The sequence below is a fragment of the Anolis carolinensis genome, chromosome 5, assembly GCF_035594765.1.
Source record: "Anolis carolinensis isolate JA03-04 chromosome 5, rAnoCar3.1.pri, whole genome shotgun sequence".
NCBI lineage: Eukaryota > Metazoa > Chordata > Lepidosauria > Squamata > Dactyloidae > Anolis > Anolis carolinensis.
The window spans coordinates 145,268,957-145,295,466 of NC_085845.1; the positions used below are offsets into that span (position 1 = coordinate 145,268,957).

Here is a 26,510-nt window from a genome sequence, read left to right on the forward strand (position 1 = left end):
ATAAGGCTGTGTGGAAGGGCCCTCAGGCCCCTTTCCACACTGCCCCACTATGATCCTAGGACCTGAGATCAGATTATCTGTCACTCAAGACTCATATAATCCAGTTGAAAGCAAATCATCTGGGATCAGATCCGGGGATATAGGGCAGTGTACAAGGGGGCCTTAATTGTGGCCTCATCTGTCACAGGTGCGAATTAAAACCCTCACCTATCTCAGGCTGGATCTGCACTGCTTTAGAACGCAATTTCAGAACACAGGCCCCTTCCACACATCTGAATAAAATCCCACAGTAACTGCTTTGAACTGGAATATATGGCAGTGTGGACTCAGGGTCCTTCCACACAACCTAATAGCTCAGAATATCAAGGCAGAATAATCCACAACATCTGCTTTCAACTGGAATATCAGAGTCCACATTGCCCTATGGGCAGTTCAAAGCAGATAATGTGGATTCAGAGGCGGTCCAACCATAAGGCGAAATAGGCACTTGCCTGTGGCGCCATCGTCCCGGGGGCACCATCGTCCTGGAAGGAGGGCACCACTCTCCACCTCCTCTTTCGGGCCTTCCTGGGATATAGGGCAGTGTAGATCCAGGTCACTTCTACTTCTCTCTCTCTCTATCTATATATATATATGTGTGTGTATGTATGTATGTGTATATATATATATATATATATATATATATATATATATATGTTCTGACCATTTCTGCCTTAAAGTAAACAGCGAAACTAAACACCCAAAACCCACAAAACTTGGCCACAAAAGATATGGTCATCCCCACTGTGTTTGGACATAAAAAAACAAGAAAAATAAAATCCTAATTAGAGGGAGAGGAATAATTGTTTTTTCCCCCATTGCTGCCAGTTAGAAGGCTAAGCTCCGCCCACTTTGTCTCCTAGCAACCCACTCAGCCATTTAATGGCGCCCAGGGCCGCTTCAATCAGGCCTCTTCCACACTGCCTATAAAATACAGATTATCTGATTTGAACTGGATTATATGGCAGTGTAGACTCAAGGCCCTTCCACACAGCTATATTACCCATTTATAATCTTATATTATCTGCTTTGAACTGGATTATCTTTAGTCAAGCCATATAATCCACTTCAGTGTGTATTTTATACAGCTGTGTAGAAGGAGCCTCATATAATCCAGTTCTAAGCAGATAATATAAGATTATAAATATACAGTAGAGTCTCACTTTTTTTTTTCGTGTCAGGAGCAACCGGAGTTGCTTCTGGAGTGAGAGAATTGGCCGTCTGCAAGGACGTTGCCCAGGGGACGCCCGGATGTTTTGATGTTTTATCATCCTTGTGGGAGGCTTCTCTCATGTCCCCGCATGGAGCTGGAGCTGATAGAGGGAGCTCATCCGCACTCTCCCCGGGTGGGATTCGAACCTGGCAGCTTTCAGGTCAGCAACCCAACCTTCAAGTTACGAGGCTTTTATCCCCTTGGCCACCGGGGGCTCCTGGAGTCTCACTTATCCAACATAAACACCCCGGCAGAATGTTGGATAAGCGAATATGTTGGATAATAAGAAGGGATTAAGGAAAAGTCTATTAAATGTCAAATTACGTTATGATTTTACAAATTAAGCACCAAAACATCATGTTATACAACAAATTTGACAGAAAAAGTAGTTCAATGCGCTGTAATGCTATGTAGTAATTGCTGTATTTACAAATTTAGCACCAAAACATCACAATGTATTGAAAACTTTGACTACAAAAACATTGACTACTAAAAGGCCGACTGCGTTGGATAATCCAGAACATTGGATAAGTGAATGTTGGATAAGTGAGACTCTACTATAATATGAAATAAGTACTGTGGTATAATAATACAGAACAATATAATCTCTAAAACCAGGACAGTAAATAAAGAGAAACACTCTGAAAGCAGGGAAATTGGGAATTCCAGAAAGGAAACAATCAGGGCCAGCTAACACTTCCCAACAAAGGATTTTCCCAGGCAGGAAGCAAACAGGCTTTGAAGCTGCAAGGCCATTAAATGCTAATCAAGGTGGCTAATTGCAGCATTTATACCTGCCACACTGAGACTATTAATTGCTATTCAAACTGGCCAACCAAGATTCCGCAATGTAGAAAGCGGCCAGGCTTGCAAGCAGCAAGGCTATTCAGTGCTATTCAACCTGGCCAACCAAGATTTCCCCTAGATAGAAAACCCCCAAACTCTGAAGCCACGAGGCTACTCTATCCCATACAACCAGGCCTAGAAAGGATGCCCTATGTAGAAAGCGGCCAGGCTTTTAAGCTGAAAGACTATTAGTGCAGTTCAAGCTGGCCAAACAAGGATTCCCCTACTAAGGAAGTAGCCAGGCTTCAAAGCGGCTCTTTGATTGAGGGTGCTACTCCAGCTACTCCAGAAAACGGCCAGGCTTTGAGGCTGCAAGGCTATTCACTGCTATTCCTCCTGGCCAACAAATGATTCCCATAAGCCACAGCAACGCGTGGCCAGGCAAAGCTAGTAGCTGTATAAAATCCACATTGAACTGGATTATATGGCAGTGTGGACTCAGATAACTCAGTTCAAAGCAGATATTGTGAATTATATTCTGGGTTATATGGCTGTGTGCAAGAGCCCACAGCCAGAACTTCCGTGTAATGCAGTTCAGTGTGTTCTGAAATTTATTTATTTATTTATTTATTACATCACTTCTACCCCGCCCTTCTCACCCATCAGGGGACTCAGGGCGGCTTACAGTATAACCATACACATTAAAAACAGTTTTCATCAAATTTAAAAATCCATCAAGATTAAAAATTACAATAAAATTAAGAATAGCCATTAAAATATACATAATTATACATTTAAATATACATTTAAGGCGCTTTCCATGTTCATGTGGGGTCTGTCAGTAGGTCATATATTCTTATCTCATTTTTGCTGCTACTCATGCTCAAATGCCTGGTCCCATAACCACGTTTTTGTCCTCTTTCGGAAAGACAGGAGGGAGGGAGCCTGCCTGACTTCAATGGGGAGGGCGTTCCATAGGCGGGGAGCCACCACTGAAAAGGCCCTGTCTCTCGTCCCCGCCAGCCGCACCTGTGAGGCTGACGGGACCGCGAGCAGGGCCTCATCTGACGATCTTAAGCTTCGAGGTGGGTCGTAGCGGGAGACACGTTCGGACAGATAAGCTGGGCCGGAACCGTTTAGAGCTTTATAGGCTAAAGCCAGCACCTTGAATTGTGCTCGGTAGCTAATTGGCAGCCAGTGGAGCTGGTGTAACAGAGGAGTAGTACGCTCCCTGTACGCCGCCCCAGTTATTAACCTGGCAGCCTCCCGTTGGACTAATTGAAGCTTCCGAACAGTCTTCAAAGGCAGCCCCACGTAGAGTGCGTTGCAGTAGTCTAAACGAGATGTAACAAGGGCGTGTACCACCGTGGCCAAGTCCGGCTTCCCAAGGTACGGTCGCAGCTGGCGCACAAGTTTTAATTGTGCGAAGGCTCCCCTAGCCACCGCTGAGACCTGGGGCTCCAGGCTCAACGATGAGTCCAGGATCACCCCCAGACTGCGCACCTGCGCCTTCAGGGGGAGTGTGACCCCATCCAGCACAGGCTGTAACCCAGTACCCTGTTCAGCCTTCCGACTGACCAGGAGGACCTCTGTCTTGTCTGGATTCAATTTCAATTTGTTGGCCCTCATCCAGTCCGACACAGCGGCCAAGCACCGGTTCAGGACCTGGACAGCCTCCTTAGTGACAGGTGGGAAAGAGTGACAGAGCTGGACATCATCTGCGTACAGATGACACCGGACCCCGAAACTCCTGATGATCTCTCCCAGCAGCTTCATGTAGATGTTAAACAACATGGGAGATAACACAGAGCCCTGCGGGACCCCACAAGTCAACGGTTGTGGGGCCGAGCAGGCATCCCCCAATGACACCATCTGGGACCGACCCTCCAGGAATGAGTGGAGCCACTGCAAAACAGTACCTCCAAGTCCCATTCCCGCGAGGCGTCCCAGAAGGATACCGTGATCGACGGTATCGAAGGCTGCTGAGAGGTCCAGCAGAACCAGCAGGGACACACTCCCCCTGTCCAGTTCCCGGCGTAGATCATCGACTAAGGCGACCAAGGCTGTCTCAGTACCATGCCCCGGCCTAAAGCCAGACTGTGCTGGATCCAGAAAATCAGTGTCAACCAAGAAACCCTGGAGCTGCGAAGCAACCACATGTTCCAAGACCTTGCCCAAATAGGGGAGATTGGAAATAGGCCGAAAGTTTCCGAATTGAGTGGGATCCAATGATGGCTTTTTCAACAGCGGCTTGATCACAGCCATTTTTAGGCTCGCTGGAAACTTGCCCTCCCGAAGGGAGGCATTTACCACCACCTTCACCCACTCGGCCAAACCCCCTCTGGCTTCTCTCACCAGCCAGGATGGGCAGGGGTCTAGGATGCATGTGGTCGGTCTCGCCTCTCCCAGGATCTTGTCCACATCCTCGAGCTCAACCAATTGAAATGAATCCAACAAAACTGGACAAGCAGGTGCACTCGTTACATCCTCAGAGACTGCCGTTAATATGGTGTCAAAGTCGGAACGGATCAGAGCGACTTTGTCCGCAAAGAACCGAGCAAATGCTTCACAGCGGGCTGCTGAGTTATCAGGGCTCCCACCTTGATTGGTGGGAGTTAACAACCCTCTGATGACACGGAACAGCGCCGCCGGACAGTTCTGTGCGGACGCAATGTTGGCCGCAAGGTGGGCTCTCCTTGCAGCTTTGATTGCCGCGGCATATGCCCTAAGATAGGAGCCTAGCCGTGTTCGGTCTGACTCGTTATACCCTGATCGCCACACGCACTCTAGTTCCCTCTTCTTTCGCTTCATCGCTGCCAGCTCCTCAGTAAACCAAGGAGCTGGTTTAGCTCGGTTACTCGAGAGGGGACGCTCCGGAGCAATCGTGTCTATTGCCTCCACCTACACCTAGCTACTACACTTTACTCTGGTCCATCTCATCAGTATTCTTCCAGTTATTGCACATATGCAATTTTAACTGCCTGCCTTCAATTTCTGAAACGTGCATTGCACCTTGTTGAGTTGCTTTTATTGATTTTATTGGATGTCTTATACTTTTACATGTTATAAGGTGAATGTACCTATATTGATGTATTCTATTGTGTATTACTGGACTTGGTCTCCATGTGAACCGCCCCGAGTCCCTTCGGGGAGATGGGGCAGGATACAAGATGATGATGATGATGATGATTAATATTATTATATGGCAGTATAGATCCGGCCCCAGAGTGTTGTAAACACAAGACCTGTTATTTTGTGAATAAAAAGCACCAGCTTGTTTCATATTAGTACACTCAAGGCCCTTTACACTGCCATATAATCCAAATCTCAAGGCAGATAATCCACATTATCTGCTTTGACCTGGATTATCTGAGTCTACAATGCCAGATAATCCAGTTCAAAGCCAATAATCTGGGTTTGATTCAGCTGTGTGGAAGGGCCCATAGTGAGGATTGGGCTAGAGCTACACTGAGCATATAATGCACTTCGGACTGCATTATCCAGCATTATAGATCACTGCTTCGTAAACTGGGGTCTCAATTTATTTATTTATTTATTTATTTTAACCTGCCCTCTCTCCTCAGAGGGACCTCTTTCAACTCAGTCAGGGTCATGAAATATTTGGCAACCGTGAAATTTTTCTCAATGCCACCTATTTACACAAATCAAAACAAGAACCTTCAGTGTTTACAGGTAGACTCTGCAGGAAATGCTTCAGCTGTGCTTCATAAAAAGGAAAAATTAGCTTGTTTAGCAAGCCTTGCAAATACTGGTTTGTTATCATTCAGTCTTTGCTTTGTATACCTTTTTTTTATCTCCCTATGTACCTGGGGTCATGCAAACATTTCTTAGGCAGAAAGGGGTCACAAAGCCCTAGTGTGACTCCAGCCTTAGAAAGCCTGGCTTTGACTACATTGATAATATGCTTGATTGGAGGTCATGACCAGTGTCCATCATTGAGGAAGCCATGAGGTGTACTGTGATATCCAAGCATTAGTTGTTAATATGAAATGGGATTGAAGTCAATGGGAATACATTTCTGAAGTACCTATCACCTACAGCAAAACTTTCCATACTAACACATTAGTATGTTGTGACACATTAGTATGTCAGCTGCAATGTGTAGGTGTGTCACGTAAAGGTAACAAGAAACCACTTGGTCTATGTGAAATTAGCAATAAATCATATATTTTAAAAATATATAAATTAAAGGTTTTCATGTTTCACTACAATTGGTATATATGTCTGTATCTTTTATAAGGGGTTGGTTTAACCTCCAATTTGTTAGTCGTGAAATGATGCATGTCTAAAATGTGTGTCACAAACATGAAATGTTTGGAAAGCTCTGACCTACAGTTTCTCACTATAGCTTATGCATAGCTTCTACACACTCAGTCTGCTCCATTGCAAGCATAGCTTCCGCTGTGTTAAGAATATAGAACGGGTGATTTATCTTACATAATAGTTTGGAGGTCATGACCAGTCTCCACTATTGAGAAGTGTCTTGAGTCATAAGATGTTCTGTGAACGCTCTCTGGTTGTTAGTGTAAAATAGAATTGGAGTCAGTAATTGGGAATAGATTTCTGAAGTACCTACAGCTTGTTACTGCTATAAACAGCCCACTCCACTAGCAAGGTGGAGGCATCAGAATCAGTTCAGGATGAGCATCCCTTATCTGGGATTTGGAAATCCGAAATACTCCAAAATCTAAAATTGTCCACATGAGGCTGGATCTACACTAGGGCTTTCGATGCTTCAATGTACACAAACATCGCTTCATACAAAAATTATTACAAAATATTGCATTCAGGCCATATGCACTTCCTGTTTAGACTTGGGTCCCATCACCAAGATATGTCATTATGTACAAATCTGCAAATACAGACATTCCAACATCTAAAATCAAATCCAAAATATTTCTAATTCCAAGTATTTTGGTTAAGGGACACTCAACTTGCACTGACTGATGCGTTATTTTAGCACACCAGGAAGAAAAGTATATGTATTCATCTATAAGTCTAGAATTTTTTGTCAAAAAATTGATGCCCAAAATCTGGGTCAGATTATCCATGGGCCGATGCAAGTACAGCCATCCCTCCACTTTCACTGGGGTTAAGGGAACAGAATCCCCATGAAAGTAAAAACTTTGAATAAAGAAATTGCTGTTTTTTTGCTTGTGAGAACCTCTTTCTGGGAATTTCTAGGTCTTCCACCATAACTCTGTAATCAACGTCTGCTGAAAGCCAGATACAGAATTGCATTGGAGCACCTATAGCTCATTTAGCTGTCCGAGTTCTTCCAGCAGGTCATTCCACAGTCTTGGGGAAGCCAATGAAAAGGTCCTCTGGGTGGTGGTTGCCAGTCGATTTCTGGCAGGCTGGAGCAGATGTCCCCCAGAGGACTTCAATGTATGGGGCAGATTGTATGAGAGAAGGCTATCCTTTAGGTAACCTGGACCCAAACCATGTACAGCTTTAAAGGTCAAAACCAATACTTTGTATTTTGCCCAGAAACTAATTGGCAGCCAACTGAGTGACTTTAGGATAGGTGTAATATGCTCACTCTTACCGTAGATGTTCCTGTAACCAATCTGGCTGCCGTATTTTAAACCAGCTGGAGTTTTCTAACCTGGTACAAGAGTAGCCCAATGTAAAGTGCATTGCAGAAATCCAACCTTGGTTACCAGTGCGTGCACTACCATCTTCAGGTCCTCCAAATCTAGGAAGGGGCACAGCTGGTGCATCAGCCAAAACTGATGGCAAGCACTCCTGACTGTTGCATCTACTTGGGTTGACATTTGGAGAGACAGATCCAGGAGCACGCCCATGCTGCGGGCACAGTCTTTCAGGGGGAGTGCAACCCTATCCAGGACTGGTTGACACACATCCATCCCCAGATTAGGACCCTTGATGGCAAGCACCTTTGTTTTGTTTGGATCAGTTTCCATATGTTTTCCCTCATCCAGTCCATTACCTCCTCCAGGAATTCATTCAGAGGAGACACACTATCTTTAGATGAAGCTGTTTTGGAAGTCATATTTGAATGTAATCAGCATACTGATATCACCCCACCCCATGCCTATAGATGATCTCTCTCAGCTGCTTCATATAAATATTAAAGAGCATTGAGGACAGACACCGTATAACATTCCTTTTTTGAGGAACAGCTATCCCCAAGCACCACCATCTGGAACCTGCCTGAGAGGTATGAGCGGAACCACTGTGGCACAGTGCCTCCTATTCCCAGTGCCTCCAGGTGTTCCAGAAGGATACCATGGTTGGTGATATCGAAGGCTGCTGAGAGGTCTAGAAGCACCAACGGACACACAGTCTCCCTGTCGATATTGAGACAGAGATCATCCACTAAGGCAATCATAGCAGTCTCAACTCCATATCCTGCTCTGAAGCGAGTTTGAAATGGGTCAAGGAAGTGTGTGTCATCCAAGATCACCTGGAGTTGGATGGCAACTACCTTCTTAACCACCTTGCCTAAAAAGAAAGGTTAGACACTAGTCTGTAATTATTAAGGTCCAGGGGATCCAGGGAGAGCTTTTTCAACAGCAGTCTACTGCTTCTTTTAAACAGGATGGAAAGTTTCCCTCCCTGAGAGATACATTAATAATTTGTTGTATTTGAGATCAAATTGCATCTTCTCCCTGGACAACCAACCAAGATGGACAGGGGTCAAGAAGACAAGTTGTCTTCCTCAGTTGGCCCAGCAGCTTGTCCACATCAACAATACTCACCGATTGAAACTGATGCTGCTGTCAGTGGAAGAAAACCTGGATCCAACCCATTTAAAAGAAATCAGAATGTGACCCAAGTGTATTAAATTGAAAGCATCTGCTTATGTGGAAGTGAAAAGGATACTAAGGGAAAATATGCTAACATCTCTGTTTTTTAATTAATATGATTAATTGACTTATTTTTTCACTGGAAAGATGTAAAGAATGTTCTCCATGGAGAATGAGAAATGAGAACATATTGCTACATTTGTCTTGTCACACATAGTGTTGTGATCAATATTTTTTTTAAAAAAAATTCTATATGTCCTCTCAAGCTGTCAATAACAAAGAAAAAGAGGAAAGCGAGATAGGTTCATAGGTTATGGATTTCTTTCTCTTGGATTTAATTGCTTGGCTACACTAACCATATAATTTAAATCCATGGTACCTTTTAAAAAATGCTCCTGATTCACATTTTCTGTAAATGTACCTGACTAGCATCTAGGAGTGTGCAATGGGACATGGAAAAAATACATATTTGGAGAAAGGGAAATATTCTTATTTTATTTTTCTAACATACTGAGAAAATGTTTTATGCTTAAAATTCTCAGCATCTGCCAGTTAGTAAGGCTATTAGATATGCTGACTGGAGGATTCAGGGAGCTATAGTTCAAAAGTAGTTTTTCCAGGCCAACAAAAATGTGTGTGAGTGGAAAACTCTGAAAGAAAGGATCACGACTGGATAATGCCTCCCCTGTCCTTGTTCGGTTCATCTGTAATTTATTGTTGGCAGGCTTCTGTTGAAATAAAATGTTGGGCCGTATTGACCTTGAATTGATTCAGCAAAGCAATTCTTACAGAGCTGGCCTCTTGCTGCAACATGATTACACTGTTTTGCACTGAAACAATTCACTCTGTAATAGTGAGAATATTTAGAGGTGTATGTAACTGGGCAGAACAAAATCCAATGTATGTCAGTCCAAAAGAACATGCATCATGATGAACAACATGCATCCAAAAGAAAAAAATGAAAAGAGCATTTTTAAATAGCTCTAAACACATTTAGCTGAAGACAAGGCAGTCTGGGATTTTTCAAGCTAGACTCAGTATTATATTTATCTATTTTCAGTGAAGTGTAAAGTCACAGGCTTACCTACAATACGTTTTAGGGCTCCAAACCATAAACTTATTTTAAAGTTAATAATAGATCCTTGATCAGAAGTATTTTGGATTTTGTTTGGTTTTTCAAATATCTGTATTTACATTATGCATATATAATGCAACATGTTGGAGATGAGACCCAAGATTAAACACAAAACCCATTTATTACTTAATTTACACCTTATACACGTATCTGAAAATAATTTTACACGGTATTTTAAATAATTTTGTGCATTAAACAACATTTGTACACATTGAACCATCAGAAAGCAGAGGTACCACTATATCAGCCACCCATGTGGACAATTTTGGATTTTGAAATTCCAGGTAACATGCTCAGTTTGTAGTGAAATGTAATCTATAATTTGTTTTTTCAGTATATCCTTTCAAATCAGGGGGAACTTGTGTTATTTTTGAGAACACAAGAGGATAGAAATCAAAAGCATAAGTAAAGTAATGAGAAAGAAACTCAGACTAAATATAGCAGAGATATCCTCAAGGCTAAACATGATCTAATACAATTGCTTACTTAATGCTAATATGCAGTCAACTCACCTCTCAATTCTGCTCTGTCTTTGAGATACAACAGAATATAAACTCATTTGTATTCCCAGCAGATGGAATGAGTCGATGATAAATATACAGCATATTTTTGTAATCATTTCATATTATGGTGTGTGTGTGTGTGTGTGTGTGTGTGTGTGTGTGTGTGTATGAATGAGGTAAAGAAACAGAATGTTCAAGTGTTGTATGCATTAAAACTATGGTAACGAATAAGTGGTCTGGAAATGTAGAAACTAATTATGTAAGAGGAGAAATAATCTTTCTATGTTCTATTACATTTGGAAGTACCCATTTCAGGGCTCTCCTGCTGTTCATTTTCATGATTTATGCCATGTTCTAGCCAGCCATGGGAAGTTGTGAAGAAGGGCATAAGGAGACAACTTGAGTACAGTAATTCTAGGTTGTATTCAGGCTTACATGAGCAAAACTTTGCCTAGGCAAGAATATTGTGGATTGTGGATGATAGGTAGAAGCTCTTACATGTGTTTATGAATCCAGAGTCACCCTGCAGAATGATGCACCACTCAGCTTTGCAGAACAAATAGCACAGGAGCTTTTACTAAGTCCAAGAGATCAACAGAACAATGGTATTTACAATAGTCCCAATCAGCTTCATGCATTTGATTTTCCAGTTAACACGCATATAGTATCTTTGCAAACCATGACAAAGAAGGTCTTTCTTGCTTGTGTTCCTATTCTTAAATCTCTATTCCTCTCCAAAACCATTGCCTCGTGAAAGTTAAACTTTCAAGAAAGATTTAGCTTGGTGTTTAGGAGGTTGCCAAAATCTACATAGAAATGGCAACATAGGTATCCTTCAACATCAAATTACTGCATATCAAAACAATTTTTTTTGGCAGTGTTGTCAAAAAACGAAGACCCCAAAATTGTCCCCAAAACCTGCAGCTCCAAGAGTGCCCAGAGTCTGCAATAACCTTTCTCCCAGTTCCAGGTGCCTTCTCAATGGACTCGTCAAAGTCTGCACAAGTAACGCACACATCCCAGGGAATATTCCACCACTGAATCCAGGAAAAGACATAATTCCCTCCCAATATCTCGAGAGTCCCATAATGGGCTTATAAATAGCCACTGGGTTTTTCTATGATTTCAATAAATCCTCATCCATGAGAACACTTCCCAATCTCAATCTCTATCGTCAAATCAGACCCTCTTCCTAGGGTCTTGATTAAGGCTATGCCCTTAACACCCATTGTGTGGCCTTCCAAAATCCAATGCCCTGTTCCAGACAGAGATGAACAGAGCCATCAATCCCATTAATGTCAGCCCAGCCTGCATTCCTCCCACACCTCTTTCCTGGGCAGATCAAGGAACAGCTATTAGTCTTCAAATAGAGCAATGACAATTTATTAAATTTCCTGCCATGCCTGCCAGCCAATGAGCAGTGACGACGGATGGCGCACTGGGCCCCCAAATCCATGGTTCTTACAGAACTGAAATCATATGACAACAGCATCCTAGTCATAAAAGTGACCAGTTGGCCCATGGGGACGATGCCTACAGCTACTAGCATTTCCATTTTGCCCCAAGCTGCCAGTTCCTCCTGTAGTGCTATACTTATTTGTAATACATACCCTGATATTGCCTTGATCATTCCAAATTTGGATTAGAACCACATTTGTTTTCTTCTCCTCGGGGCCCCACCTACTGATCAGCCATGAATGAGATCAACAAAGAGGTGGTAGATCAGGACCCACACCACTGAATAAGCAAAATGTCCCTCCTTGTGGATGCTGAAGAACCTTATCCCCACACAGTCACATTTGTTAAGTCAGTTTCCTCCAAGGTCAGAATGAGGCATCAGATCATGAGATTTACAGTGAGATGGTCAATCAAAGTACACATCTTTTTTTAAAAATGGCACTCCTTGCCAACCACCTATCTGTTCCCCACCGCCTGCCCACCGCCTTGCTCCTGATGCCTACCTGATCTAGAAGTACACAATAGAACAACAGATTTTCCTTGGAACTACAGAGCAATATATGAATGTTCAAAAACTGCACTGAAGTTTTAAGTGTTAAAATGCTCTTACATCATGCGTTCCTACAGCACCAGAATAGAGGTGGCCTGTCAGCTGTCTAAACCGCAAAAAAGGAAGAAGAAATGTCCATTTAACAACAGAGGAACCTGAAATGAAGGAAAAGGGGAGGGGATCACCTCCTGCAAAAGAAGAGACTTCGGGAGTGGGGGTCCATATCTCTCCAGTTCCATTTTAGTTTACAACTCTATTTTCCATCAGTGAGAGAGCAGATATGTCCAGGGAAAGATTGTATCTGGTAATGGAGGGATTTTAATCCAAATGTAACTGAAATTATCTAGCTGGATTAGATCAGAAATCCACCTTAAACTGAGGACAAAAGTTTCCTTTTGAATGAACCTCTTGCATTTTTTCAATACCATCAGTACTGTAAAGTACAGTATAGTACTATGTTAAAGCCTTTCTGTATTTTTTCTGAGTGTGTAAAATTCTGTCAACAATTGGCAGGGGTTGATGAGAGTTGAAGTCCAGCACTATTTTCAGGGTAGGATTTTCCCTGCCCCGTCCATAAAGTCTTGAAGCATGTTTGGTGCATCTTTGCAGGTGCTAACATTAAAAGGTTTATGCCTATCGAAGGAAAGATATGGATAAGAATTCATGAAATGTCAAGCCAAATGGTCACAAAAAGCAAGGACTGAAGAAAATATTTTAAACAAATGCACAGCAGAGAAAACTGAGACAGCCTCAACATTTATAACAGTGGAAGATGAGGCAAATTATAGATTAATTTTAAAGAAACACCCCCATTAACATCTTTACTATGCTCTACTATTAGTACTACACATGGGGCTAAGTAGGGCAGCATACTGCCCTTACTTTATTTACTCTATTTCTATATGATTTACCCCATGCTCTAGCATTGGTGAATGGCCATAGATAGCCCCAAGTTACATTCTACAGATTCTCCCTTACTTTTGTATGCATATGATGCTGTCTTATTGTCCTTATCTAATATTGGCCTTAGATGCTTAATATACAGTTTTGACAATTATTGTGAAGCAAATAGGTGGGAAATTAGTTATGTTATGTTAAATCCAAACCTTTGCTAAGAAGTAGAAACCCATGTCTTGGCAAATTAAGGACCACAAAACTGAACAGTTCAAATACTTTTGATATCTTGGCATTTGCTATAGATATAATTTGCCATGGCTTGTTCCCCTAGGTCAGGGGTCCCCAAACTAAGGCCCGGGGGCCGGATGCGGCCCTCCAAGGTCATTTACCTGGCCCCCGCCCTCCGTTTTATAATATAATATATTGTATATATATATAATATTGATAATAATATTATAATGTAATACAATATAATACTAATAATAATAATACAATACAATAGTATTAATTATATATTACTAATAATATTACTAATAATACTACAGTATAGTGGTATAGTTCAATATAGTAATATATAATGCTAATAGTGTGCTATGCTAACAATATAACATATTGTATGTACATATAATTTGTAAGCCACTATGAGTCCCCTTTGGGGTGAGAAGGGTGTGACACAAATGTAGTAAATAACTATAGTAAATAAATAAATAAATTTTAGACTTAGGCTCGCCCAAAGTCTTGAAAGCACACAACAACAACAACAACAACAACAACAACTACTACTACTACTACTACTACAATCCTAATTAACTTGACTATCTCATTGGCCATAAGCAGGCCCACACTTCCCAATGAAATCCTGATAAATGTATGTTGGTTAAAATTGTTTTTATTTTTAAATATTGTATTGCTCGTTTATTGTTATTTCATTGTTCTTATTGTTGTTGTTGTTTTTGCACTACAAATAAGACATGTGTAGTGTACATCAGAATTTGTTTGTATTTTTTTTTCCAAATGATAATTTGGCCCCTCAACAGTTTGAAGGATTGTGGACTGGCCCTCTGCATAAAAAGTTTGGGGACCCCTGCCCTAGGTAAAGGTAAAAGTTTTCCCCTGATGTTAAGTCCAATCATGTCTGACTCTGGGGGTTGGTGCTCATCTCCATTTCTAAGCCGAAGAGCCGGCGTTGTCCGTAGACACCTCCAAGGTCAAGTGGCCGGCATGACTGCATGGAGCGCTGTTACCTTCCCGCCTGAAGTACCCTATTGATCTACTCACATTGGCATGTTTTCAAACTGCTAGGTTGGCAAAAGCTGGAGCTAACAGCGGGCGCTCACTCTGCTCCCAGGATTTGAACCTGCGACCTTTTGGTCTGCAAGTTCAGCAGCTCAGTGCTTTAACACATTTCACCACCTGGGCTCCTTATTGTTCCCCTACCACATTATTAAATCCATGTGAGCCTGGAGTTATGGCAGTTTATCTTCATATTTTGGTTAATCCCACCCAGAGGAAAGCCCTGGCTACTGCAAGATGTAATGTGTTGTCATCAGCTCCTTTGGCTGGAAGATAGAAAAATATGGAATGTTCCAAAAACATTTGTTCTTGTAACCTGGTCTCTGCTGAAACACTTGACCATTCTTCATTTGTATGCTCCAAATATGGTAAGATATGATGAAATACAGAAATTCGTTTTTTGCAAGTGTTCTCAATGGCAAGAGTGTTATAACATTTCATACCTCCTGAACAATTCTGATGTATTTTTTGCAAAACTGTTGCAAGTTTTATTCTTGAGATTAGTAATTTTTAATCATGCTTTTTCTTTTTTTATCTGTGACTTTCTTTTGTTATAAATGTCTATGTTGTGATTTTGTTAGTATATGCTAATAAAGGTTGTTGTTGTTGTTGTTGTTGTTGTACTGTACTCTACTACACATATATTTTTTATTTCTAATGGTGTTCTCATATGTTTTGTTTTATTTCTTTCAAATACATGTTCCTAGATTTAACAAAGTACTTGAGATATTTAATACAATGTACATCTAATTTGTGTTTCATCAACCCTGCAACACAATCCTGTATTTATTTCTACTCAGAAATAAATTTCACTGGATTCAATGGAGTTTATTTCCAAATAAGTACAGATTATGTTTATTTGGATTTTTTTACCACAAAAATTAATATCTCCAAGTTCTTGTCATTTACCATTTTAGATACGTTATTTATTTTGTAGGGATATTTCTCACACCTTGTACCCTCAAAGAAAACAATTTTGATGCCTTTGTGTAATAGGATTGTCATAACTCTAGCCTTATGCAAATCTGGGGTCTCACATTTGAACACTTCAGGCATTTAATTGTACTTCTTGCAGATTATGACAATGAATTTGAAATATTTTTTCAGCCCCAAGAATAGAAAATTGTTAATTCAGTAGACAATACATTTAAAAGAAAAAGCTGTTTAACCTGGGTTGTGAAAATGAAATTTACAGAATAGAACAATATGAAATGTATGAACAATATGAAATATCCAAGCTAGTAAAATAATCAGATTAATTTAAATTGTTCTTCTTACTCTGTGTCTGATTCTATGAAACAGGAATGCTAGAGAACTACAAATTACATGGCAAAAATAAATCCTGAAAGAGAATCGTAATGAGGTGACTAAAAGTGTAGATAAACATCTGTTGGGGTATAAGTCCTGTTTTCTATCTTCATGTCTTTTTCAGAACCTCCCGGGAATGAAAATTCCAATAGCTCTGCAACAACAATCTACTTGCCATTGAACCATTTCATCTATGAGAGTCTATTTCAACCTGTTCAAAAAATCAATTTTATTCTAAAACTATACTTGCATGAATAAATAAGTGATTTTAAAGCATTAATTTTTTTGGTTCCAAGAGTTGCTGCCATACCAGGACTGCAATTTATCTGAAGGACAGTTTCAAAATGCAAATTTGTGTTATGCACGTCGAAAGAATTATTTCTGGTTGATTCAATAACAGAACTGCGGATGGCAATGCTCCAAAAAATCAACCTTGAAAATGTTTTCTATGGTTTGAGAAAACAGTAGTATTGCAAAACGAAATGTCCTCTCTCTCTCAGCAGCCCACAAACAGTACAAATACAGTGATTATAAGAACAAGCTTTATATAGCTGTCTCCACATCAAAAATGTCAAGTTGTATAAAGGAATAAACTGTACTCTGTAGACAGGAAAACTATGTGAATCTTTTGCATTGTTTTATAGTGGTTTCAGCACTACTGGAAGGTAATACTTAGAGGTGACATTCTCCCCTATATCCCAAGCTGTCATAATGTACATGGTGTACAGTTACAGTTAAATAAATTTAAAAAACATTGTATGAAGCTATTATCTGACAGCATTCACACAATCATTGATCCCAGCAGCACACTGGGATGATCACACTCACTATTGCACATCTCTGTTATGCTTCAACTACAATGCTGTGCTGCGCTGTGGTGTCACACAGTTGGACTTCCTGTTGGGAAGGAAACTTCAACCTCCCACAATTCTGTAGCCCAGTATGCTTTTTAATTAGTTTTAAGGAACTTTGCAGTTTCTGCACATTCTAATGTTTTTTTTAATTGAAAATAGGCTTTTAATTACTGGGAGAGGAAGACATGGAGAGCTGGACAATCCCATCCATGCTGGCACAGAAGTGGATTGGGCATATTAGACAGGTAAGTCCCATGACCGTGACACAATGAGGGACTATTGATGGGTTTTCCCCATCAATAACGGGACAGATTTGTCACACAGAGATTGCACACTGACAAGGGGTTGTGTACAGTGTTGTGAAATAGGAGTGGACACCAAAGTTGATGGTCCTGTGTTTTGCCACCTCTGTCCAATAATTAATTTAACTTAATCAATTAAAAATCCTTAAAAACAATTTAAAATTTTATTAAATAATCAAAATCCGTATTGTTTAAAACCATTCAACTGTACAGATCTGGGCAAAACTATTAGACGCTCAAAGGCTTTCATTGAAATCCATGCATTAACTGGGAATGAAAGCAGAATTGTCATCATTTCAACCATCAAGGGAAAGACATTTCACAAATGGAGTGTCGTAAGGTGGACACAAATGGAGTGTCGTAAGGACTGGCCTGCAAACCTCCCTCCCCCCCACCCCACTATCATCTCCACATGGGCCCCCTCTAATATACCCTTAAGTAGGACCAGGGAAGGCCCCTTCTCAGGGTAAGCACCCTTCCAGAAGAATTAAAAGCTGCCCCATGCCTATTGAGCTTCCGGAAGGGGGTAAAGACCTTCTTATTTAAGAAAGCTTTTAACTAAAGATTGTATGTGCCAGGACTGGATGGAGTTTTAAGGTTCAAGCACATGTTTATTGAAATTTGTGGAGGTCGGAAAGGGGTTTTATGGGGGGGGGGAGGTAATATGCTTATGAATATGTGATTTTACCCATGTTTTAACTGTATTATATGGTTTTATTTTGTTGTAAGCTACCTTGAGTCTGCTAGCGGAGAAAGGCGGGGTAAAAATATCTTAAATAAATACTGTAAATAAATAAATAGCGGAGAAGGCTGTCTCCCACTTCCTCTTATAATACATTGATCCAGTGATTGGACACAGAGAAGCCCCCTCCAGCTGACCTTTGTCTGTAGTTTTTATTTGTGGTCGAATACAACTTATAATGACCCTATGCATGAGAGCCACCCAGGAGCCCTGGTCATCAACTGCCCAACTCAGATCTTGCCCACAGTCTGGCTACCTGGAGCCACTCTGAGCTGAAGAAGATCCAGAGCAGATCCATGTGGGTTAAAAACTAGAACTGAAAGCATTACTTCAGAGCTTTGATCTCTGTGTTTCAAATGTCTTTGCTGATGTTGGCTGTCTCAGACGGTGAACATGGAGCAGACTGGATAGTCCCATGCCATTTTTTATAATAACTTGTAATGAACTATGTTTCATCTTTTCTTTTGGGATACTTTCTCAGCTCTCCTTTGTTAACTAGAATAATGGTTCTCTGGGTTTTTTTTATCTCATGTTGCACAAATAAAAGAACCTGTGTCTCACAATAGCATGAAAACCCCCCACTTTTCCCAGGAGAAAACGTGTATAGATATTCTATCATTATAGTTATGTATACACATAATAAAAGTGAAAAATTGTATGTGTGTATGTGGCACGGGTGTCCGCTCACACAAAAAGCCTCTGGCCTCCACAAAAAGGCTATAGTTCCCAGTGTTGAGGAGCCACTGAGTCACTTTCTCCAAGGACATTGCAGGTTACAGCAAGCACATCCCAGTGTTTCTTTCTCTTGCCATTTGCATGACCCTGCCCACTGCCTCTCCCTTAACCCTTCCCTACCCTTTCCTATGGCAAACAGCATACCGAGGAATTGATCAGCAGCTGAACATACTGGAGAGGTTTGGGGAGAGTTCACCATGATTTATAAGAGTTTTAGGGACTGGGATGTATAGTTCACCTGCAATCTAAGAGCACTCTGGACCGCACCAACAATGGGAACTAACTTGGCACACAGCCAGAGGCGGTCCACCGGTGAGGCCAATTAGGCGCTCGCCTGTGGCGCATTATTACCAGGGGAGCTGGTAATAATGTCGAGGTGTCCCCGCGTGCTCCGGGTGTCCCGGCCTGCCTAGGCTGCTCCACGCAGCGCCAGACTGAAGCAATCGCACCGCGCAGCGCCAGGCAATCGACCGTGCGAACGGATGGGCCTTCTGTGTCTGTGTGGGCGATTGGAAGGCGTGCACACACGCACAGGTCCATCGCCCAAAAAGCATGGTCAATGGGCCTGTGCGCGTGCGCAGGCCTTCCAATCGCCCCCGCGGACGGGTGGCTGGGCCTTCCGTATCCGCATGCGCCAGCGTGTGCGCTCTCCAGGGGGCTGCTGCCACCGCCGCTGCCGCCACATATATTTTTCAGCAATTTGTTTTGGGGGGGGGGGCAAAATTCTGGTCGCCTACTCCCGAAAATTACCTTGGGACGGCTCTGCACACAGCCCCAACATGGCCAAATTTGCATAGTGGTTAGGTTTGGGGGTGATTGACTTTGGCATCCAGGAGTTATAGTACACCTGTATTCAGAGAACACTGAACCATCTGATGACAGATCTGGACCAACCCTAGCACACAGACCCAACATGTGAATACTGGGAGAGTTTTGGGAGGACTGACTCAAGATTTTTGAGAATTGAAGTTCACCCACATCCTTATGTATTTTCTAATGGGAGCATTCATAAAAACAATAGGAAAGACTTGGTTTTTTTTTCTAAGAAATAGCGTAACATATGGCCAAACTGATATTACCTAACATCCAAAAACAAACAAGGCCCTTTTCAAATAACCCAGGCATCACCAGGTACCCAAGCTAGTTTGCAATAAATTTCAAAGATGTTAAGAATGCAATAGTGAACATCTTTGTTGTATGCCTCCAAGTCATTTCTGACTTATGGCAAGATTTGTTCATAAGGGTGTACATTTGCTGAGGCTGAGAACATTTGACTTGCCCAGACTCACTGAGCAGGGATTGAAACTCTGTTCATTGGCTGCTGTCTCTCATCAAGTTTTTAGAAAAGACTACCAACAAAAATAATGCTTGTCCCTGACACACTGGAGGGGAAAGCCTATTGGACTTTTGCTTTGCAATTTGTCAGAAGTTGTTCCTGTACTTACCTGGATATGTATATTTTATGTACTGTATATCCATGATATACCTTCTGGAGCAAACAATGACTTTTCAAAGTCAGGGCAGGGAATTTCCCCCATCCCAGGATTTTCTGATATAGATAGTGGTGAATTTCCATTGTGTTTTAGAATTCAAGATTCTAGCTTACTGCATTACTGATTCTAATTTTTAGCAATAAAGCATGCAGGATGAAAAGCAACCATCACTCTACAATAAAATTATTCAAAGAGATAGTTAAAGTGTTTTGGTTTTAAAAAATATTCTACTTAAAATTATTCACAGTAGTGCTGTCTTGAATCCAGACTAAATAATTAATTGGTAATACCAACAAATAAAATCTTTATTATTAAATTCAAAACCAAGAAGCGTTTATCATTTTTACAATAAGACCACCATAACTTTTAAATGCAGCAGTAAAAACATATATTAAAGCTACAAGATGCATTAAAGAATCTCAGTGACTTAGACAAATGCTAGCTTATCATTCTAACAGCATCTCTGCAAGATTTCAGAAAACTTCATGTATCTACTATTATATAAGCATTTAATTCCTACATCAGGGAGACACATAAGTGTTTTCATTTCATGTAACCAACAAAAGTCAGACCCATTTATCTGTTTGTTTATATAACAAATGCCTAGCTGTCACATAAAAGGAATTTTATCCAAATGGTAAACAAAAAAAACCACCAAACAAAACCCTCAGCCACATTCATATAATGCACAGTACAAAAACAGGAAATAACCAAATGTTAGTTCTTATTATTTTAATTTGTATTTTATGTTTTATTATGTTAATATTGTATTTTATAAATACAACCATTTTACGTGAATTTAAAAATCAACACCATGAATTTGAGGAAGGGGATTGCAAGTACAAGCAGGATACTTCAAAATGTACAAGCATAAACATACAGAAAAAAGCCTGACATCTTATACAGTTTGACAGCTATTCAAACCTCCCGCTCCTGCCCATGATTTGCTGAAAGAGATTCTAGTAAGGATCCACACTTTAATTGGATGGGAGCTCCGCTGATGTCGCTGCCTCCAGGTGGAAATTTCCTTTGGCAGAGAAAAGATGATTGAGGATTGGTCAGGTGAAGGACCAATCAGCTGGTGTGATGTCCCCCTGGGAGAGGGCACAATCTAGAGATACAATGTCACTGAAATGTTAATGAGCCATTGATTAGTTCAACTGTCCAGTTCCATGTTGAACAAAGATGAGATCTTCAGGAAACAAACAAGTGAGTCTTCAGGAACAAAGGTGATGATTTTGGGCTTGACTGTCAATAAGAGTTAACAAATGCGCATACTCCAAGCCTCTGTTTCTGCAGGTAGCAATCTCTCAGCCTCGGGTGAACATACACTTATGCAAACAGTCTTGGGCTAATATGGGCTGGCATGGAAAATTGCCTATTTTTGCCTATACATAAACAATGGATTTGATGATTATCTGGCTTGGGAAACAGCTAGAGGGATCTGTTTAATCTTCCTGTTCCCAAGGGATTATCTTGGCAGGGTCACAGAGAGTTGGCTGTCTCTAAGCTACATTTTGCTACATTTTATACATTTTAATGTATAGGACATAAATACATTACATACAGTAATTGAAAGATACAAGTTACTCAGAAAGTCATGAAAATTTGATACAATTTATTAAGTGATTAAGTCTTTAGTGGGGGAAGAGGTGAAGCTGCCCCTGGTCTGCTCCTGGTCTCCCAATGCCTTGAACTTGCGAAAATTTGGAAAAGGTTTTTTAAATCGAAAAATCATATATTTGTTATGGAGCTCTTGGTGTACTATGAATCTTTGTGGCAGGGGGGGGGGGGAGTAGTATCGTGGCTCAACAGCAACTCCTCAGAGCCATTTTGGCAGGTCTGAAAATCTCTCTGCAGCCCAACTAATGTTCCTTACTTCTAAAACATATTATTTTACTGGGAAAATATATATTTTTGCACCTCTGCAATCTTCCAGGAATTCCAATTTTGTCTCTGAGGAAGCTGGTAAGCCCCCAAACTTTCCCTTACCTTCCAAAACTGCAAAAGGCTTATTAGGTTACTCTGGCTGGTTTTGTAACTTCAAAAGACTATAAAGAGAGGGTTATATTTTGATGAGGATTTCAGATCACTTAGATGACGCCCAGCTAAAAAGGGCAGGTGAGCCACAATTTTTGATCCACAAAATTAATGTGGAAAATATGAAGGCTCTATTTTGCATCAAGGAATTATTTATTTATTTTATCTATTATTCAGTTTGAATGACCTGTTTACCAATTAAGTTCATCAGCAGGAAGACACAGACTTTGGTTCTCACACATCCATTCATCCTTCTGATGTCGCCTGGAGTGATGAAGATCAATTATTCAGCAAGGCATTTTAAGCTGCATCCATCCTTTCATAGCATGTCATCAGCTGGATAGACATCCACAGCAAAAGAAAGAAAACAATGTGATATTTTCTGGGCTTGTCTGAAATTTCAGTTGCTACAGAAGGGACTTGACTGAGTCATTTAGTATTGCTGGAAGAGATGCAGTCCCCATTTTATAAATTATTCTCAGAATAAAAGGAAAGCCTAGCTTCCAAATGTACAGGCTCATGAATTAAATACACCAATCGTTCATATCTGAGTATATCTTTGCCAACAGCTAGCACAGACAGGATATAAAGATCACATAAGTGAATAGGTCTCAGACTGATCAATATTTCTATTTGAAATCAGGGGAAAATCACAACCACAATATTTTCTAAAGTTACAGACCTTGTTATTAATATGGGGGACTCCCATTTGGGATTAGAAAACTTTAAAGTTAAATGATGTGCAATAGCATTCATTTAACTCTACAGTGTCTTCTAAAGTTATGTATTTTACAAGGCATGATTTCTATTTGCATTAATAACATTAATAATGCTATAAGATTAAATCTTAATTTATGCAAAAAATTGGAACATTAAACTACAAATTGCCACAGAAGGATTGCCTTGTGCAGAAAAACAGTTCTCAGAAGTGCTCTACAAGATGAGTATTTCTTATCTGAAATGCCTGTGATCAGAAGTGCTTTGGATTTTGGACCCCCCCCCCCCAGATTTTGGAATACCTGTATTTGTGTGTGTGTGTGTGTGAATGTGTGTGTGTGTGCGCGCACACACACACACACACACACACACACACACACACACACATGAGAAATCTTTATAATGATACCCAATCCGAACACAACATTTAGTTATGTTCTGTATACATAATCACAAACTCCGCTTGAAAGCAATTATATATAATATTTTAAACTAATTTTGTGCATGAAACGAAACATGTGTGCAGTGAAGCACTGGAAAACAATGGCGTCACTATCTCAGCCATCCATGTACACAAGTTTGGAGTATTTCAGAGTTCAACATTTCATATAATATATGTTCAGTCTGTATACATGTTTAAAATAGCATTAGTGGTCTATTAGGTTTTCTAGTTAGGGTTTTCACTTGCTCTATAAAAAAACTATCCAGTTATTAGGACCCCACTCTATATATTGGAAACTAGGTATATACAGAGTGGCATGGCTGAATCGCTACGAACTGGGGTAAAACAGACTTTTAGATTCAACGGGGTGATGTAGCAAGATGTTCAGATAGGGCTTGAGGCACCTAATTACAGACATCATTTTGCCATAGAACTTGCTTGACAACTTTAAGTTAATCTCTCAGCACAAGGGCCTACATCCAGCCTTGCATTAGCAGATGCTTACTCATTTGTAATCCTCCATGTTACTAAGACCTTTGCAATTCTCAATGTTACTCATCTTTTTTCCTGATTCCTCTAATAGAAACAATTCCAACTGTAAACCTATTCTATTGGATTTTGGACTTTAAAAATAAAACAAAATTCAGGGTAGGAGAACTACCTAGTAGGGCTGTGCACAGATCCGTTTTTCAAAACAGGCTCTGGCTGTTTCAGCTGTTTCAACTGTTTTGGCCAGCCAAATGACACAGAGACTGCCACTATTTTTTTGGTGGCAACAGACCATGTGGCTGCCAAAAGCTTCTGCCTTTGGTTTCTTTCGGCAACATGTGGAGTATGGGTGGAGTGCAGAGAGGGAGGCAGCCATGCACACACGGGTTTCCCTGTGAGGCTATGAGCCTTGCTGTCTGTCTGAACCAATCAGAACAAGAAAGTGGCTCACGTGCTCTGTCAGGACCCAGGCTGCAGAGCACCAATAACCTTACACAGAGGCCAGAATCTATCTAATATCTTTATTAAAGAAATATATAAAATCAATAAAAACAAGTGAAGAATATAGTTCAGAAGCAGACCTTTCAGATAAGGTCAAATATAGTCCAGAAATGTATTGTCCAATATAAGATATTAGAGTTCAAAGTTTTAATCCACTTGACCGAAACACACACTTTGCCAAGCAATAGTGTGGGGAAATAACAGAGTCTTCAAAGTCCAATGTAGCTTGACAACAAGGCTGGAATAAACTTGAATCTCGACTAGATCCTTGACTGGAGGCAAGATGAACATGAAGCATGAAACATAGTCCGTGGTAAAAACATGAGACAAGGCAAGGCTTGAAACTTGATCCGGGAAACAAGGAACTGGGAATACGAAGTCCACACACGATCTCTCTCCTCAAGCTGATCAATTGACTCCGCAAAGTCTCCCTTGCGCGAAACACCTATATTGGGTCTCGTTTTCCCGCCAACAGAATTCTTTCCCTAGAGAACGAGAAGCGAAACCCAACTCTGTCCAGATGCATGACTCCTTAGAATTTCCCAAGGGAAGCAGGCCTAATCAGCCATTTGTTTGGCAGCGATTCTCAGGCTTCTGCGATTAGCCTCCCTGACTCCCCTATCTTTGGTATAATTGTCCCTCCGGGAAAACGGGGGGGGGGGGGAGTTCTGTCCAAGGCTTGTTTGGCTGGATTCTTGTGGGCAAATATCAACATCCTGCAGGTGAAGAGGCTCCGGCTCTGGCTGAACCGGCGAAAATCCCATGTTTTCCTCTTCGTCTGCCACAATAGTACTAGGAACAGGACTACAAGGCCCATGAGTCATCACATGCTCTGTGTTCTATCTCAGTGCCTTCCCCCGTAGGATCTTGCTTTTGGACTCAATTCCAATCTTTACCTTTGGCAATTTCATTTATGGGCTGTGAAAGAGCATTGGGGGAGGTGTTTGTTTAAATATTAGAACAGTTTACTGAAGGGAGGGGGATAGCCTGACTCCTGAGTCCACACAGGGAGAATTCAATTCCTCCCCAGGTCTAGTTGAAGGATAATAGAGGAAAGGATCCCAGAAAAAGTGGTTTCTTAAACCTGATGCTTTAACATGGGGCCAACTGAAGGATGTTAAAGGAAAGGAAACCAGAAACAGTGCTTTCTTAAGCCTGATGCCTTAATCCAGATCTAGCTGAAAGGGATTAAAGGAAAACATGTTGGAAACAGTGGTTTCTTAAGCCTGATGCCTTAACCCAAATTTAGCTGGAGATTAAAGGAGAGGATGTCAGAAATAATGGTTTCTTAAATCTGATACCTTAACTTAAGGCTAGCTAAAGAAGATTAAAGGAAAGGACACCATAAACAGTGGTTTCCTAAGCCTGATGCCTTAACCCAGATCTAACTAAAGGAGTTTAAAGGAAAGGATGGCAGAAACAGTGGGTTTTTTTAAGCCTGATGCCTTAAATCCAGTCTTATTGAAGGATATGAGGAGAAACGATCCCAGAAACAGTGGTTTCTTAAGACCGCCCTAAAATGATGGAAAGGGGAGTCTCGTTAATTCCCCATTGCTGCCAATGGGCTGGATCTTTCTAGATCTTTCAGTTGCTGAACTGAAAAAATGTTTTTTTCCCTGGCCAGATTCAGGAGGCTTCTGAAAAACGGATCTGGGGGGGGGGCACTGAATTCGGGACACTGAAAGCAGAACAGGCTTCAACTGAATGGCACACCTCTACTACCTAGGCTTTCCTATATTCCATGCAGAAAAAATGGATCAATATACTCTAGCTAGACATTAAGCTACAGGAAAGTCAGGGAATAATAGACTGAATGTTGGGTACAAGGAAGGTAGGAGAGATAATATAAAATTCTCTTCAACCAAGAATACTTCGAAGACCCTGCACTGCTTATCAAACACTGTCTTCTCCTGCTTAGAAATTTCACAACCTTAAGACTTTGCTATGACAGTCAAAGGCGAACTCTGGATCTTGCTGGACTACAATTCCTGCCATTTCTGACCATTGTATTTGCAAGCAAGGTCTGACTGGAATTCTAGTTCAGCAACACTGGTCACATCCGCTGCCAGAATGGTGGTGTGTCGCAGTGCTTGCGCAGGGGGTGTGGGGAGCTGTCACCTTGTATCCTGCTCTGTCACAGCCTCCTCCTTGCCTCATCACATGGTGGGAAGCCTGTTTTCGGCAGCTCGACCCATCTTTCCTAATGGAAGGACAGGGAG

At 41.1% G+C, this 26,510-nt stretch overlaps 1 protein-coding gene across 1 annotated transcript in view; it reads left to right on the forward strand.

Moving 5' to 3' along the window:
• pphln1 (periphilin 1) overlaps positions 1-26,510 on the forward strand; it is a 75,866-nt gene that overhangs the window by 1,852 nt on the left and 47,504 nt on the right. The window contains exon 2 of the mRNA XM_062982489.1: positions 16,990-17,075. The gene's annotated coding sequence lies outside the window, so the exon portion shown is untranslated. The remainder of the gene's footprint in view (positions 1-16,989; positions 17,076-26,510) is intronic.